The sequence below is a fragment of the Pleurodeles waltl genome, chromosome 10 (genome assembly GCF_031143425.1).
Source record: "Pleurodeles waltl isolate 20211129_DDA chromosome 10, aPleWal1.hap1.20221129, whole genome shotgun sequence".
Classification (NCBI taxonomy): domain Eukaryota; kingdom Metazoa; phylum Chordata; class Amphibia; order Caudata; family Salamandridae; genus Pleurodeles; species Pleurodeles waltl.
Genome location: NC_090449.1, coordinates 1,029,674,933 through 1,029,692,683, shown reverse-complemented (window position 1 = coordinate 1,029,692,683; position 17,751 = coordinate 1,029,674,933).

The window sequence follows — 17,751 nt, the reverse complement described above, 5'->3', positions numbered from 1 at the left end:
ATCACTCTAAACCAAATGACACTATTTAATGATGTATCAAACTAGACACGATTATAAAGTTCCTCATTGCAGCATGCCACACAATACCACACTATACAATACCACACCTCATAACTTTTTCCAAAACCACATCACAAATCATGCAATACTATAACACAAAATACCACAATACCCCATCCAGTAATACATCACACCATGCTACACCAAGTCACTTCATTCATTGCTACACCCCACAATACTGCATCACACCAAACCCTGTCTCTCCAGACAAGATCACTGTAGAACTCCCCTTATCACACATTACCACATTGGAGGAAAGTGCCCTTTTTGGATGCTCACCCTCCCCTACCTTTCGCCCTAGATGCTGTTGGGTATGACTCTGAAACTGAACTGGAGCTTGCTAACCAGGCCCCATTGCCCGTGCTCTCTTCCTAATTTGGTAACTGTGAATTGGTATCCCCAATTGGCAAGAACTTTAACCCCACTAATAAGCCCCTAGTATATGGTACCAGTGGTACAAAGGGCATGGGTATTGAAGGGGTGACTAGGGCCTGCAACACTGATTGTGCCTCCCTGCATGACCCAAGCAAACTACTGGCAGTGGGCCTGCAGGAGCAGTGCAAACTGCTTGAACCCGACTGTGCCCACATGATGTGTGGCAAAGCCCCAGCACTGCCACAGATATAAGTCACCCCTATGGTAGGCCTCCATAGCCCAGGAGGCAGGATGTATCATAATAAAGATGTGGATATAAAAGTGGAAGCTTATATGTCCCTATAGTGGCCTTTCCTAGACTTCTACGAGTTACCGACAATCCATAGGATAACATGGGCTGGCACCCAGGCAACCTGAGGTCACCAACTCCATTACGGTACCACCAAAATGGGTCATTTTGGTATCAAACAACATGCCTTCTTGACCCTGACACAAATATTTTGTGGAGGGAGATGTGGCATGGACCCGGGAAGCAACCTTTGAAGTTGCCCACCGAGCTACCCCCGTTTTCCTGTGCCCGGCTGCCAGCTTGCAGCTGTTGCAGCCAAGACAGGATTCTGACTCCCAGGGCAGAGGTGCAGACACTCCCAGGAGTCAGAACAATGGCCTGGACGGGAAGGAAGTCACACCTCCCTCCTTCCCAGAAAGGCTAGTAAAGTGGCACATCAAGGTGGTGAGCTTCAAAGGGCACACCGCCTTTAATAGGCAAGTAGATTGTCTCCCAGTGGAAGACAAAGCCAACCCCCTGCACCAAGGCACATTTTCACCCGGGCAGGTTGGAAAATTAGTCAAGAGGCGTACACCCCCAGAAAGCTAGCCACACGTCTAGGGTGGGCAGCCTGGTATGTACAGCCGAGGAAGACTTCAGCCATCTAGGAAAGAGGCAGAATAGACAGTTCTGGGTAGAAAAGGTGCCACAACCCACCACAGGGTCAGATTAGCTGGGATAGTAGACCACACCCTAAAGGATTTAAGGGGCTCCCCCTGCACCAGAACCTTAGATCTGCAACAAATTGTGACAAGAGGACAAGAGAAGACCCACAACAACAGGGACCTGCACTAACAAAAGGCGTGATACCATGAACCTTAGGCAACCCCCCAGAACTGCTTGACAGCAGCTCATCCTGGACCAAAGACTTCTTCCACCAGCAAGAGGGAATTCTTTGTGAGCCAAAGACAAGGACAGACTCCCTTGGGCTAGTGGCACTAGTCTTCTGCACACCGCAGGTAAAAAGTACTCACAGGACCCGAAGAAGGGTTGGCCTTTGGGCCCTCCAAGGGATATCCCAAAGACAGGTGGTCTAATCACTGTGGGAAGTGTAGTCCTGCTCCCTGCCAAGTTATAGCTGGCTACCATTTTCCACTGGACCTCCAGAAGGGGAGATAGTTTCTCCTCTAGCTTACCACTACCAAGGCTTGTTGGTGGCCAGTCCGGTCATCACCACCACTACTCAATGCTGCAACTCGAGGGCACACCGCACCACCTTCAGCCGATGTCACCTGTGGCTACTTTGTTGAGTTTTTGCATCAGTTACTTCACCCGCACCAAATCAGTGGTAAAAGCAGCAACCGCAGCTCCCGTTCAGCACCAAGGATAGCCAAGCACACCTCTGCTTATGAGACACCAAGACTAGGTGGAGTTGTTCTGCCTGGTGAATCCTGGTCCAGGAGCTCACCCAAGCTTAACTGGCTGTGAGCTCCCACGAATTGGACCTGCAAGTGACCGAATGTCACAAGTACCATTTTGCAGCACCTGTGGCTCCTGCATTCAGCACGGGCAGCCAGGACATCAAAATTGATCTGTCGTAACCTCGTCCTGTTACCTGCACAACCTTAACCAGGAGTGGGTTCCTTTGAGCTCACCCTGTAAGTGACTGAGTGTCACTAGTTATTTTTACCATTGACCGCAATGTTGAGATTTGACAGCCTGGAAATGCACTAATTTCATTTCTGCTTTAAAAATTCATTAGTCCGGTAATATATAACTGATTTGTTTTGTTTTGGTGCCTAAAATTATTTTAAAATCTGCTTTATTTTTATAAATTGGTGTTGGATTTCTTTTGAGCTGTGCCAATTAGTTAACATGTTGCTCTAATAAAGACTGACTGCTCTTTGTCAGACTACCAGGACTGAGCTAAGGGTCTATTATTGTGAATCCGAGGGACCATCTTTGGGGTATTGTGAGAGTATTACATAGTGAAGCCTAACCAGCATCACTGCATAATAGTCCACTTTCCTACACACATCAAATCATGATACACAGCTGCTACCATATCACACCAGCCTACATCACATCACGCCATCAAACAACACACTCACACACTCCTCACCACATTAAGCTATACCATGGGTTTGCGCATCTAGACTTGACAATATCACTTTACAACTCAGCAAATTTCTTCACTTCACATCACAACATTCAAAATTACATCACACTAAAGCTACAATACAACAAATCACACCAACCTACACTGTACTCCACAATAAAATCTTATAGCTCAAAAGAACATCATTTCACACCACACAGCAAACCACATCTCATCACAGTATGAGATATTTCAACACATGACTCCATTCCAAATCCTGACACAGAGTACCATATGACCGCACAGACTTACCATACCTCAACTTTTTACATCATATCACACCATATCCCTACACATGAGCCACACTGCACCATGCAACATCAAATCATCTAATGTCACATCATGACATATCACATCTTACTAAACCACACCCTTCTACATCTCTTCTTCTTGCACCACACAACAGCATGTCACACCACACTATACCAGACTACACTACGAGTACCACTTCACTCATTCGAACACCACATTCCACTCTAACACCCCTTAAAAGTGCATAATACAGCTCATATAACACTACATTGCCATGCTACAATGCACTTGCAACACAACAAACTGCAATAGTCAACACTAAACTTACGGCATACAACATATCAAGTCATGTTGCACCACACATTGCCACATTATACTTCTCAAAACCTACCCATACTGTGCCACACCACACAACTGTACAGCATAATACACAACACACTTCACTGTACCAAACCCACAAACCAAGTTTACCAAACAACACCACATAATGTAGCACCAGACCATTTTAAACTACATTACCCACAAATGCAAGGAAAAGCACACCACAACCCAACATATACTGCCTCTTTGTACTATACCATACTGCATCATCTTATAATACACACCCTGCCGCACCATATTTCATGATACCCTTGCTCAGTATACCATTTGCTGTGCGCTACTCCTTATCATATCATACAAACGCATATGATACTGAACAACACAGCATGATACCAAATAGCACAACACCTACCCTCAAAACACCATGTACAAGCACACAAGATCACCCCACAGCACATCATACCACACTACTCCACTCAACACCTTCCTAGTCATCACCACACAACAACGTCTGACACCAGATCACTATGTACCAGAGTTCAACACATCATGTGCTTCATCAATACATCTCACAATGGGACATCTCATATCCAACATCTCATCAACTGATACCAAATCATATTGCACTACATCAAAAAACGCATCCGATCATCTGGCACACCACACACCAACTCTCACAAACTATATCAAACCACACCACGTAATATGGCACCGCATACAACATGTCACATTAAAACACAACATAATTCAGTTTGCAACATAACATACCACACTATGCATGCTAACCAGATTATGCCCCTCTACTGTATAAGAGAAACAAAGTACAGACAATGGGAAACAGATAAGGCTCTGTCCTAGACACAAGAAGAAAAAAACAAAGAGGAGTTTTGGGGAACTGTGGAGCCTCAAGTAATTGTGCTGTGGCAGAGCACTACCAGCAAAACTCCAGCATCTGGAACACAATATAACAATGCAATGTAAACAGCTCAATAAATATCATGTAAATGCTTTGTCACTATGTATGATCTTCCACCTGCACCTTGGACTAAGTTTGAGTTTGCTCATTAAAGATCACCACAGTCAGACCTACTGATAATAGCCATCTAGCCTTCCTAATGACCAGAGCACACATTGACCGGAAAAACAATCCAAAAACAGAGCATCCTCATAGACACCTGATGACTGTACGCTGATCTACTAACCCACTGACCAAACAAGGCCTACACTCACACACATTGACCATCAGCACAGAAGACCAACAGTTTGCTACCACACGGGATTATGGGAAAGGGGGGGAAATCCCAACTCTCTTCCAGACATGACCCACAATCATATCTTTGTGCATTGAGTGGAAGCCCACAAACTGAACTTTTTTCCTGATCCGGCCCATAAAAAACACACACACTGGTTGACAAGAAGGTTGCAAGACCCAACTCTTCTCTCTTCTTTAATTTCAAGGAATGTCAGAAACAGTATATGTCCCCATATAATAATCACCCTGCGCCTCATCCCTGGTGGGCAGTGGTGGCCTTTATGTCTTTCTCTCTGCTTCCTTTCCGGTCCCTTTTTTGTCTTTTTTTTCACTTTCCTCCTCCTTTTTGCCTCTTTTCCCGTGTTTCCCCAGCCGCTGCTGCCCCTGTGGCCCCGCCCGATCCTAGCGCCGTGTTTCCCACCCTCCAAGCTGAGCGTCCCCACTCACCTTCCTCCCTTTCTTAATGGCGCCCGCTGCGCGGCCACTGGCACGCCAAAGGCAAGCCCGTCTGCGTCTGTCCGCAGCCGGACCACGCCCAGGCCACAGACCCCGGTTCCTGCACCATCCATCGATACGACGCCAACACCCTGCACACCCTCAACACAGGGCCGTAGCTACTGGGGGGCCCAGAGGGGCTGGGCAAGCCTATATTTTTCTGTGCCAGCCCAAAAATGCCAGGTATTGCTCTTGCTGTTTATGTGCCAAATTAAGATTTTAATGCTTCTGGGCTTGTTCAGAAAAAACTCTTCATCGTTCTCTGTGACTGAGGCTGGAGGGGGGGCTAATCTCTAAGAAGAGTTGAGGCGCGTAGGAGGAGTCACACACGCACATGTTTCCCTTTGGGCCTAGAAATGAAACTAAACTAGTAAAACAGGCAGAGGAGGGAGGGGCTGATAGACTGACCTCCCTGACCCTTGCTTGATTCTGGCAGCCCACAATGAAATCATCATCCCGGAGGTGAATGCTGAACACTGCTGCAGCTCAGGAACAGCTTCCATTACTTTCCAGGCAGAGCAGGACAGAATTTGCTGCTTTTAAGGCTTGCAGCACCAGTGACCAGGCCAGCTACTGGCAGCAGCAGCAAGGGCACTTTCCCAGAACGAGGAATCAGCAGCCAGGCCCTCGGTACTGTGCACCTGAGTGAGCAAGGCTCCTATCTGCTGCTCATCAAGTAAGTAAACCATGTACTAAACACATAAACACCTTTCTTGCGGGAGGTCAGTGAGCCTATAAACTCAAAAGGAGCGCACGCAAGCTCTGAAGAGCCTGTGGATAAACATAGAGCCATGAAAATATTTGTCAGTACATTATTCAGTTACCTAAAAAATAATGATAGCACCTGGATATACAAAAACATGTACTTCTTAAATATGAAGAAAGCAGGAGCGTTTCGCCTTAAAATTATACCAGAGAGGCGTTGGAAAACCAATGTATTAAAACTGATGTGTTTTAGACTTCAGTATAAATACATTCCTGCCCCCCCAACCCCAGGTCTGGACCAATGCCGGTAGGGAACACTAAGTAAGTAGATTTTTATCATACATGGAGCAACATTATAAAGCCTAATGAATTAAATACAATTGGTTTGTGTACAGTGCATATACTAAAATCACATATTTCAAGGTGCTGCCATATGTAATTATGAAGAAAACATTTGCCCAGGCCTAAGATCACACAATTTGATCAAGAAGGGAACCCAGGATTGGCCCCATGTGGGTTGCTGGAGCCAGACACAATAATGAAAACAAAGTGCATGACCTAAATAGGCAAATTCAAAGTAAAATTGCAGGATTTGCTCTGAATGTCCCAACCTGCTGCTGGAAATGTGAAAATCCATTTTAGTCACACAGACCTGCTCCTATGGGCAGTGGTGCTGCTTTCCCAGCTGGACAGGCCAGTAATTTATTGCAAAACAAGGTTGTCCTCTGTGAAAGCGCACTCCCAACAGGTTATGTAATCGGGAAAGTAGCAAAGCCAGCAACTCACTGTGAATTCTTTAAGCAGTTTCATTATTCCGGCTAGTCTGGCTCCAGCAACCCACTTGGGGAATGGGGGATATGACATAATATGCAGGACTACCGTAACCAGCGTGCACTCTGTAACTCACTTCAGAGGCCCACTGGGGCAAGGCTGGTATTTAAACAGACTAATTAGGTGTCTGCAATTAAACCAGCTGAAGAGCCATGCACCTGGTCTTTAAACAAGGACAGAGATGTCTGGAACACCTCCGGCAATGGCTGCACCTACGAAGATGAAATACTTTTTTTTTCTTCTCTGCTGATGAAGGGATTAACCCAGAAACAGTGTCCAGAGACGAATTAACAACACAAGGCCTGGAATAATGAAAATGCTTAAATAATTCACTGTGAGTTGCCGGCTTTGCTATTTTCCCGATTACATAACCTGTTGGGACTGCGCTCTCACAGAGGACAGCCTTGTTTTGCACTATATATATATATATATATATGTTATTTGATAGGTAAAGACGGACAGGTTGATTTATAGAGATAGACAGAGAGCTAGAAAGAGATACAGGTACCAAAACAGATGTAAAGATAGACAAAGGTAACTAGAGCTAGATATATAGACAGTTTTATAAATTATAGTTAGTTGAATAAGAAGATAAAAATAGAGACAGATACAGAAGCCTCTTTTGGTTTCTCCTTGGGCTCTCCCTCTTGTTATCATTCCCCGACCTTTGTCGATACCTTTCTGTCTCTCCATCTTTCACATTCTGTCTCTCTCGCACACTCTGTTTCTCTGACCATTCCTCTCCCTTCTGTCTCTTCCTGCCTTACCCAACCTCTCATGTTCTCTCCTTTGTTTATATCCATATTCATCTGCCTGTCTTTCTTTCATTTGCCATTTGTCTAATCTTGCCTCTCTCTGTATTTCTATATCGCTCCCTATCTTTCTGACCTTAAGGTCTCCCTTATTTCTCAACCCCTTTATCTTGCCCTTTTTTTCACCTTTCTCTGTCTCTCACTATATTTATCTTGGTCTACTTGTCTTTCTCGACCAGCCTATCTTTCACTCACTGGCTGTCATTCTCTTTCTCATTTTCTCTTTCTATTTATTTTTTGGTCTGTCATTCCGTATCTCTCTTCATGTTTCTCTCCAGCTCCTTGTCTTTAGATTCTTGTTTTATCTTGAACTCTGTTTCTTTATTTCCTAATTTCTTCCTGTCTTTATCTGACTCTTGTCTTTATCTGACTTTGTTTCTCAGTATCTTTCACTTTTCTTTTTTTGTCCCTGTCCCCCTGTAGGAAAATGGCTCCCTGTTGCAGTTACCCCCCACTGTTTGCCTTATATTGATACTGACTTGACTGAGAGTGTGCTGGGGCAATGCTAACCAGGCACCAGTGTTCTTCCACTAAAATGTACCATTGTTTCCACAATTGGCACACAGATAAGTCCCTTGTAAAAGGTACCAGTGGTACCCAGAGCCCTGTGACCAGGGAAGGTCCCTAAGGGCTTCAGCATGTGTTGTGCCACCATAAGAGACCCCTCACCTAACACATGCACAATGCCATTGCAGATAGTGTGTGTTGGTGGGGAGAAAAAGGTATAGTTGACATGGCATCCCCCTCAGGATGCCATGCACACAAAACACTGCCTGTGGCATAGGTAAGTCACCCTTCTAGCAAGCCTTAAAGCCCTAAGGCAGGGTGTACCATACCACAGGTGAGGACATAGCTGCATGAGCAATATGCCCCTACAGTGTCGAAGTCCATTCTTAGACATTGTAAGTACAATTTGGCCATATTAAGTATATGTTCTGGGAGTTTGTCAAAACGAACTCCACAGTTCCATAATGGCTACACTGAATACTGGGAGGTTTGGTATCAAACTTCTAAGAATAATAAACCCACACTGATGCCAGTGTTGGATTTATTAAAAAATGCACAAAGAGGGCATCTTAGAGATGCCCCCTGTATTTTACTCAATCCTTCAGTGCAGGACTGACTGGTCTGTGCCAACCTCCCACTGAGAGACGAGTTTCTGACCCCCTGGGGTGAGAGCCTTTGTGCTCACTGGGGCCAGAAACAAAGCCTGCACTGGGTGGAGGTGCTGTAAAACCTAGCAGTGAGCCTCAAAGGCTCAGGACTTCGTGTTACAATGCCCCAGGGCACTCCAGCTAGTGGAGATGCCCAGCCCCCGGACAAAGCCACACTTTTGACCGCAAGTCCAGAGAGATAATGAGAAAAACAAGGAGGAGTCACCATCTCAGCCAGGACCACCCCTAAGGTGTCCAGAGCTGAAGTGACCCCGTCCTTGAAGAATCCTCCATCTTACTTTGGAGGATTACGACCAATAGGGATAGGAATGTGCTCCCCTCCCCAAAGGGAGTGAGCACAAGGAGGGTGTACCCACCCTCAGGGACAGTAGCCATGGGCTACTGCCCTCCAACCCTGAAAACACCCCTAAATCTTGTATTTAGGGGATCCCTGAACCAAGCTAGTCAGATTTCTAATGACCTCACAAGAAGAAGAAGGACTGCTTAGCTGAATCCCCAGCAGAGAAGGAAAGGAGACAACTACCGGCCTGTCTCTGCTTCAAAAGAACCTGCAGAAGAAAAGTGATGCGTCCTGCAGGTCCAGCAACCTCTGAAAACCTCCAGAGGACTGCTTGCATCACAGAGGACCAAGAAGCCCTGTGGACAGCAGCCCTATCCAAAGAAGAGCAGAAGAAGAAACTTCTTCTGAAAGATCCCCACCTCACTCCAGAAGCATGAGTCCTAACCACTCTGCACCCGACGCCCACGGACCGAGTCCAGGTGGTCCAACCGACCAGAGAGGACCCCCAGGCGACGGCAACCAAGAGCCCACCCTTGGTTGACCTCTCCACCCTTCCACGACAGGACCTGCAGAGGGAATCTCAAGGACCCACCTGACCGCGACTGCCCTGGATGAAGATAACCGACGCCAAGGGACCCACTGCACCCGCAACCCCCAGGCCTTGGAGAAATCAACACCCGGTGCACCTACGATCAACAGGCGGCCCTCTTCCTTGTCTGACTGGTGGTGTTCCAGAGACACCCCCCTGGAACTCGCCTGCAGCGTATGAGTGACCCCGGGGTCCCCTCATAAAGTTTAATTGTAAACTCAACGCCCTGTTTGCACCTTGCACCCAGCCGCCCCAGTGCCGCTGAGGGTGTGGGATTATTGCCTACTTGGGGCCCCTCCAGTGCTCCTCAAATCCCCCTGGACTGCCCTCCGAGCCGCGTGTACATACCTGCTGGCAGACTGAATTCCGAGTACCCCCGTCTCCAGAGGAGCCCATGTTAAAATTGCTCAACTTTGACCTCTGCACCCAGCCGGCCCCTTGTTGCTGGTGGTGGGTTTGATTTGAACCCCCAACGATGGACTACCTATAACCCGGAGACTGGAACTGTATGTCGTGAACTTACCTCTAAAACTGTATTTTTCATTTCCTTCCCGCAGGAACTGTGCTGGAAATGCACTGTGTCCACTTTTAAAATAGATATTCTCTGTTTTCTTAAAAACTGTTTACTTGAATAAAGTGAAACAAAGTTACATTGATGTCTATGCTAAATACTTACCTGCAACAGTATTTACTTCTGAACTGAGTCTTGTGGTTCTAGTAATAAAGTAACAAAAATATATTTTTCTATATAAAAACTTAATTGGTCTGGAGTTAAGTCACTGAGTGTGTGTTTTTACTTATTGCTTGTGTGTGTACAACAAATGCTTAACACTACCCTCTGATAAGCCTAACTGCTCGACCATACTACCACAAATTGAGCATTAGTATTATCTATTATTGCCTCTGTCAAGCATCTAGGGGAACCCCTAGACTCTGTGCACACTATGGCCCCCATTACAACCCTAGCGGTCGGTAATACCGCCAACAGGCCAGCGGAAAAAAAAATGTAATTACGACCATGGCGGAAACCGGCAACATAGACAGCCACTTTAACACTCCGACCGCCACGGCGGTAGAAACAAACACCATGGCGGTAACCGCCAACAGACAGGCGGAACCCAATGTACCGCCCACTGTATTACAACAGGCCTATCCGCCACCTTTTCCCGGGCGTTACCAACGCCATCAAAAGCACGGCGGAAACAGGACTTGGAACGGAAACCACTCACCTCTCAACACCCAACGAGGAACCAGGACGCCATGGAGCCCGAGTTACAGGTCCTGCCCTTGTTGGTCTACTTCCTCTTTTACCAGGAGCAGCAAAGACACCGGTGATGACCACGGTGAGTACTGCACCTTGCACATAGGGGAGGGGGGGAGGAAAGAGAGAGTGACACACAAACACGCAACACCCCCACCCTCACCCACAACATCATACACACGTATACATGCAGCAACATTACATTTATACCCCGTCACCCCCTGGAAGAACGCAAGGACAAAATGAAATGATTGTAAAGAGTGTAATCATCGAAAAATCAGATAGGCCAAGATAACTTTAAATCATCAGTATATACACATATGTACAGCAACTACACAAGTCCGGATAGTGTACCAATCATTGTCCGTGGACCACTGGTCCCAAAATGCATGGGCGAAGCCCACACATGATACCTGACTTGAAACTGAGAGAACACTGCTGGGGCATCAGATCGAAAATAAACAGGCACCTCAGGGGAAGGGGGGGCACCTCAGCCGGATGAACTGACAATGCCACTGCTCCACGAGGGGCCCCCATGCCCACTGCTTTATCCTGGGGAGTGCAAAGCCACAGTCTCTCAAGTCTCTCAAGTGGGTGGGTTTCCCACTGCTTTATCCTGGGGAGTGCAAAGCCACAGTCTCTCAAGTGGGTGGGTTGCCCACTGCTTTATCCTGGGGAGTACAAAGCCACAGTCTCTCAAGTCTCTCCAGTGGGTGGGTTGCCCACTGCTTTAACCTGGGGAGTGCAAAGCCACACTCTCTCAAGTCTCTCAAGTGGGTGGGTTGCCCACTGATTGGTCCTGGGGAGTGCAAAGCCACAGTCTCTCAAGTCTCTCAAGTGCGTGGGTTGCCCACTGCTTTATCCTGGGGAGTGCAAAGCCACAGTCTCTCAAGTTGTTGACATGTTCCACTGGTATTGGAGGGGGTTTTGTGCCAAGAGTGCTTCATCCTGCCAAGGACTGTGTGAGTGGATGCTTTTCTCCACTGGTTCTGGAGGGGCTTTGTGCCCAGAGTGCTTCATCCTGCCAAGGACTGGGGTAGTGGATGATGTTCACTGGTTCTGGAGGGGGCTTTGTGCCCAGGGTGCTTCATCCTGCCAAGGACTGTGTGAGTGGATGCTTTTCTCCACTGGTTCTGGAGGGGGCTTTGTGCCCAGAGTGCTTCATCCTGCCAAAGACTGGGGTAGTGGATGCTGTTCTCCACTGGTTCTGGAGGGGGCTTTGTGCCCAGAGTGCTTCATCCTGCCAAGGACTCTGTGAGTGGATTCTTTTTTCCACTGGTTCTGGAGGGGACTTTGTGCCCAGAGTGCTTCATCCTGCCAAGGTCTGGTGTAGTGGATGCTGTTCTCCACTGGTTCTGGAGGGGACTTTGTGCCCAGAGTGCTTCACAAGCAGTGTGGCAAGTCCCATCCCCTCACCTGGGTGTGTGTGCCACAAGATTGCCTGGGAACAGGTAGCATGATACTCCATGGAGGCAGAGACACACTCCACCCTGCTGCGACTTTGCCTGCCACCTGCTGGTACAAACAGTGCTGGGTGTCGTGCTTCAAGTAGTCTGTCCATGGTCCAGGAGGTCTCCTCCAGCCTCGGACGTCTGTCCACTGGGAATGTTAGCCATGTCGGTTGTGGTGGCACTGTCTGAGCACGTCGCGGGGCTGGTGGCAGTGGTTGCGGCGGTGTCTGTGGCGGAGATGCTGCCGGTGCTGAATGTGTCAGCACCTGAAGAGGGAGACAGCAGGACGTCTCCTGCAGCCTCGGACGGCTGCCCACTGGGGATGATGCTGGGGACTGTTGCTGAGGCAGCAGATGTGCAGGGGGGGGTGCAGGTGGCCATGCAGGTGGCGGTGTCCACCGCCATACAGGTTGCTGTTCTGGTTGCCAGAGGGGGTGACTCTAGTCCCTCAGCCGGAGGCTCCGTGCCCTGTCCTGACTTCCCTTTGCTCTTGTGTCCCTTCCCCACCTTGGATGTCGCTGCTGGTCCCTTGGCACTGTCCTCTTTTGGCTTGGAGGAGCCCTTGCTGGGTAGTTGGTGCGGCTTCTCCCTATGGCATGTGGGCACCTTCTTCACCTGGGCAGGTGGCCGAATGGGTTGGTCCTTGGCCTCGCTAGGTCGCTGATGGGTGCCGCCCGCGATGTGACCGGACTTGCTGAGACCACAGTGCTGGAGGATTTGGTGGCTAAGATGCTGGCCTGGGACCTGGACATCCTGGCCCTAGGAGAAGGACGGGGGGTGTAGGGAAGAGGTCACTGTTAGCCAGGAAAAGTTTTTTAGACACACTGGGACGGGAAGATGGAGGGGGTTTGGGAGTGGAGGAAGAGGAAGTGGTTGTAGGAGGTGTCCGTCTGCTAAATTTGGGTGAAGGTCCATGGGCCGGAGGCTGTTGTGAGGTGGATGGCTGTTGGGTGGGTGTGTGCCTGCGTTTGTGTACTTTGGGAGGAGGGCTTACAGACACACTTGGAGAGGACACAGGGGACGTGTGCATGGTAGTGGGAGTGGTGAGTGCATGTGAGCGGTGTGTGGTGATGGGCATGCTGGTGATGGAGATAGTGGCTGAGGATGTAGTGCATGCAGGTGTGAGTGGAGACGAGACAGGGAGGGAGGAGGAGGAAGTGGAGGAGAGGGACACAGTGGAGGCAGTGGATGTGGGTGTGTTTGCATGGGTATGGTGCTTGTGTGGGTGCCTGTGGGATGTGTGGTGCTTATGTTTGCGTGAGCTACTTTTGTGTGTTGATTTGGGTGAATGCTGGTCTGATGGTACGCTTGGGATAGGTTGAGGTACAGGGGATTGGGTCTGGGTAGTAGAAGTTGGAGGGGGGAGGGTGGACACAGGGACAATGGCTGCCATTAGTGCTGAGGCCAGAGCCTGAAATGCTCTCTGTTGGGCCGCCACACCAGAATGAATGCCCTCCAGGTATGCATTTGTTTGCTGCAAATGCCTCTCGACACCCTGGATGGCATTCAAAATGGTTGATTGACCAACAGTGAGGGATCTCAGGAGGTCAATAGCCTCCTCACTGAGGGCAGCAGGGCTGACTGGGGCAGGGCCTGAGGTGCCAGGGGCGAAGGAGATGCCTCCTGGGTGAGCGGGCATGGGAAACACGATGAGGGGCTGCTGGGAGGGCAGTGCTGGTAGGGGGGTGGCGGCTGTATCTGTTGTTGCAGTGGGCACAGAGGTGCCCGCCACCGCAAGGGAGCTCCCATCAGAGGAGGAGTCGCTGTTGCTGGTGTCTCCCCTTGCCCTCCATCCCACTGGTGCCTTCAGACTCCGTAAATTCACCCTCCAGGGCCATGTGGGTTGCAGCTCCCTCCTGCTCCGGTGCCAATGCTCCTCCACCAGATGATGCTAATGCACACAGGGACAGGGTGACAAAACAAAAAGGGGGGGAAAGACAGAAGAGACACATGGTAAATGCCTGCAACACCACTACCGTTGGTGGACACAACACACAGGGAGCATACCTATGCACTAGCGCATGCACGAGCAGTGCAGGGGAATAGCACATGCCCATGGGGGACTTTGCCTAGATCCATTTAATGCACAGCTGAAACCCATAGGAGCCTGACTAGGTGTAGAGGGCAACTACCACCTTTGGGGTTGGAGTGGCACTGAGCCTGCCTAACAATGGATGTACCTTGGCACATCTGCCCTACCCTAGGGGAACCCACAGCCCACCGCCCCCACCCAGACACCTCGTCAAACGCACAGTCAGCTGAATAAGACTGTACTCTCCCCCTTGTGGCTGCTGTGATGCCCTCAAGCGCCCATCCAACTCAGGATATGCCACTGCCAGGATCCGGTACATCAGGGGGGTCATGGTGCATCGGGCACCCCTTCCACGCTGGGAGGCCATCCCCAGCTGGGCCTCCGCCGTCTTCTTGCTCCGGCGGCGCAGGTCCTTCCATCTTTTCCAGCAGTGGGTGCTCTGTCTATGGTAGTCCCCCAGGGTCCACACTTCCTTGGCGATTGCACGCCAAATACCCTTCTTCTGGTGGGCGCTGACCTAGAGGAATAGTGAAGTAAAAATGGATGTTACTCCCCCGTCCAGTTCTAAACACTCATTGGCCACAAACCTCCCACCCTGGGCCAGAAAAACATACACTCACCATCCTCACATGCTAGCCTGTGCCCCCTCTGTCTCTTCCATCCACGACACTCCATACATTCATGTGTTATCCACCATGCACACAGTTTACTCACCTGTTTGTCTGGAGGACCGTAGAGTTGCGTGTACTGGGGGAGGACCCCAGCCACCAGTTTCTCCAACTCCTCCGCAGTGAAGGCAGGGTCCCTTTCCCCAGACACTGTAGCCATTGTCGCTTCCAGACTCAGGTCACAGCAGCACTTGCAGTGTAGGTCCTCTCCAGTTGAAGGTCAGGTATCAAGTGAGTGAACAGATAGAAAATGGCGGTCACGTCCGCGGCGGTGCGTACCGTCACCGCCGGTGTACATCGTCATTGGCTCCTGGAACCCATAGGGCCCAATGATAACCAATGCTGAATTGCGCAGCGGTCTTCGACCGCCTACCGTGACGCTGAACAACGCTAGCGCAGTTACCTCATTTCCCCTGGTCCCTCCTTACATGTCAGGCAGCCGCCATTTCAGGTGGCCACATGGCAGGCAAACTAACTGCGTCACAGCACTTTTGCCCATGAATACGGACAGACAAAGGCACACAAAGAATAGTTCACGATTGTGCTAAACAGCCTTGTGAAACCTATGTGGTGTATGACCCTGTGCTTACCCTTCTCCTCCATAGGGCACGTCTGCTGGGGCAGGTGATGAGATGGCAGCATCCTCCGGTGTACAGACCCCTGGTGAACCTGTCGACGATGGAAGACAGACACATCATTATCACATACAGACTTGATCGAGACACAATCCAGGAACTGTGTGCCCAGTTGGAGCCAGACCTGATGTCAGCTATCCACCATCCCACAGGAATCCCCCCTCTAGTGCAGGTCCTGTCAGTACTCCATTTCCTGGCCAGTGGGTCCTTTCAAACAACAGTGACCATGGCATCACGGATGTCACAGCCAATGTTCTCTAACGTGTTGTCCAGAGTGTTGTCTGCTCTGCTGAAACACATGCGCAGCTACATCGTTTTCCCTCAGGTGGAGGATTTGCCCACAGTGAAAGGTGACTTCTACGCACTGGGACATATCCCCAACATCATTGGTGCCATTGATGGTACACATGTGGCATTTCCCCCCCCCCCCGCAGGAATGAACAGGTGTACAGAAACCGCAAAAGCTACCATTCTATGAATGTGCAAATGGTGTGTTTGCCAGACCAGTACATCTCCCATGTAAATGCCAAGTATCCTGGCTCTGTGCATGACGTTTACATTTTGAGGAATAGCAGCATCCCTTATGTGATGGGGCAACTCCAGAGGCATTGTGTGTGGCTAATAGGTGAGCCCAAGGTCCCCACACAGTTTAAGTAGGTGTCTGGGTATGGGAGAGTCCCTAATGTTTGGAGGATGTCTAACAGTTGTCCACCAATATTTGCAGGTGACTCAGGTTACCCCAACCTGTTATGGCTACTGACCCCAGTGAGGAATCCCAGGACAGGGGCAGAGGAACGCTAAAATGAGGCACATGAGCGAACTAGGAGGATAATAGAGCGCACCTTCGGCTTCCTGAAGGCCAGGTTCCGGCGCCTCCATCTGACAGGTGGCTCCCTATACTACTCACCGAAGAAGGTGTGCCAGATAATCGTGGCATGCTGTATGTTGCACAACCTGGCTTTGCGACGCCAGATGCCTTTTCTGCAGGAGGATGGGCCTGATGCTGGTCTTGTGGCAGCTGTGGAGCCTGTGGAGAGGGAAGAAGAGGAGGCAGAAGAAGAAGATGTAGACAACCGAAACAACATCATCATGCAATACTTCCAGTGAGACACAGGTAAGAGGATGGCATTGCTTCTCACATCTCATACTACTGTAGGACATTGCATAGTTCTGCATTTTTACCTCTGTGTATGGACCCTGACATGTCACTTTGACTTTCCATTTCACAAATCTGGGTCCCACTTGGTGCCCTCTGCTATGTTTACTGCTGCCCAACAACTGTGTTACATTGGTATGTGTACAGGAACATTGGCATTGCTATATTTCCGAAAGGTTGCAATTACACCTTTGTAAAAGTACAGACTGACTCCAGATTGATTTGTGATTCAAGGGTGTTTATTTCAGTGCTAATAAGTGAGGGTGTGTGTGCAATGGGCTGGGGTGATGGTGGAGGAATGTCCATGGTAGAGTCCAGTCTCTTGGTCTCACAGGTGCATTGTCCAAGGGGACATAGGAAGGGGAGCAATGGCAGTTTAAGGTGGACAGGGTGACAAAGAGGGACAGAATGGTGACAATCAGGAGAGTATTATTTCCTGTCGGGGGTCTTGGCAATGTTCTCTGTCTTGTTCCTGGATCTCAGGGACCGTTTGTGGGGTGGTTCTCCTTCTGCAGGGGGTGGGGTGCTGGTGGCCTGTTGGTACTGTGGCGGGGCCTCCTGTCCTCTATCGCCAGCGGAGGTGGAGGGCTGTTTATCGTTCAGGCTAGTGTCAGGAGCCCGTTTGTGTGCCACTGTGTCCCTAATGGTATTGGCCATGTCTGCCAGCACCCCTGCAATGGTGACCAGGGTGGTGTTGATGGACTTCAAGTCCTCCCTGATCCCCAGGTAGTGTTCCTCCTGCAGCCGCTGGGTCTCCTGAAACTTGGCCAGTTCCGTGCCCATTGTCTCCTGGGAATGATTGTATGCTCCCATGATGTTGGAGAGTGCCTCGTGGAGAGTGGGTTCCCTGGGCCTGTCCACCCCGTCGCACAGCAGTCCTCCCAGTTTCCCTCTTATCCTGTGCCTCTGTCCCCTGAACTGTGTGCCCACTGCCACTGACCGCCGGTCCCTGACTCTCTTGGGTTGGTGGGTTTG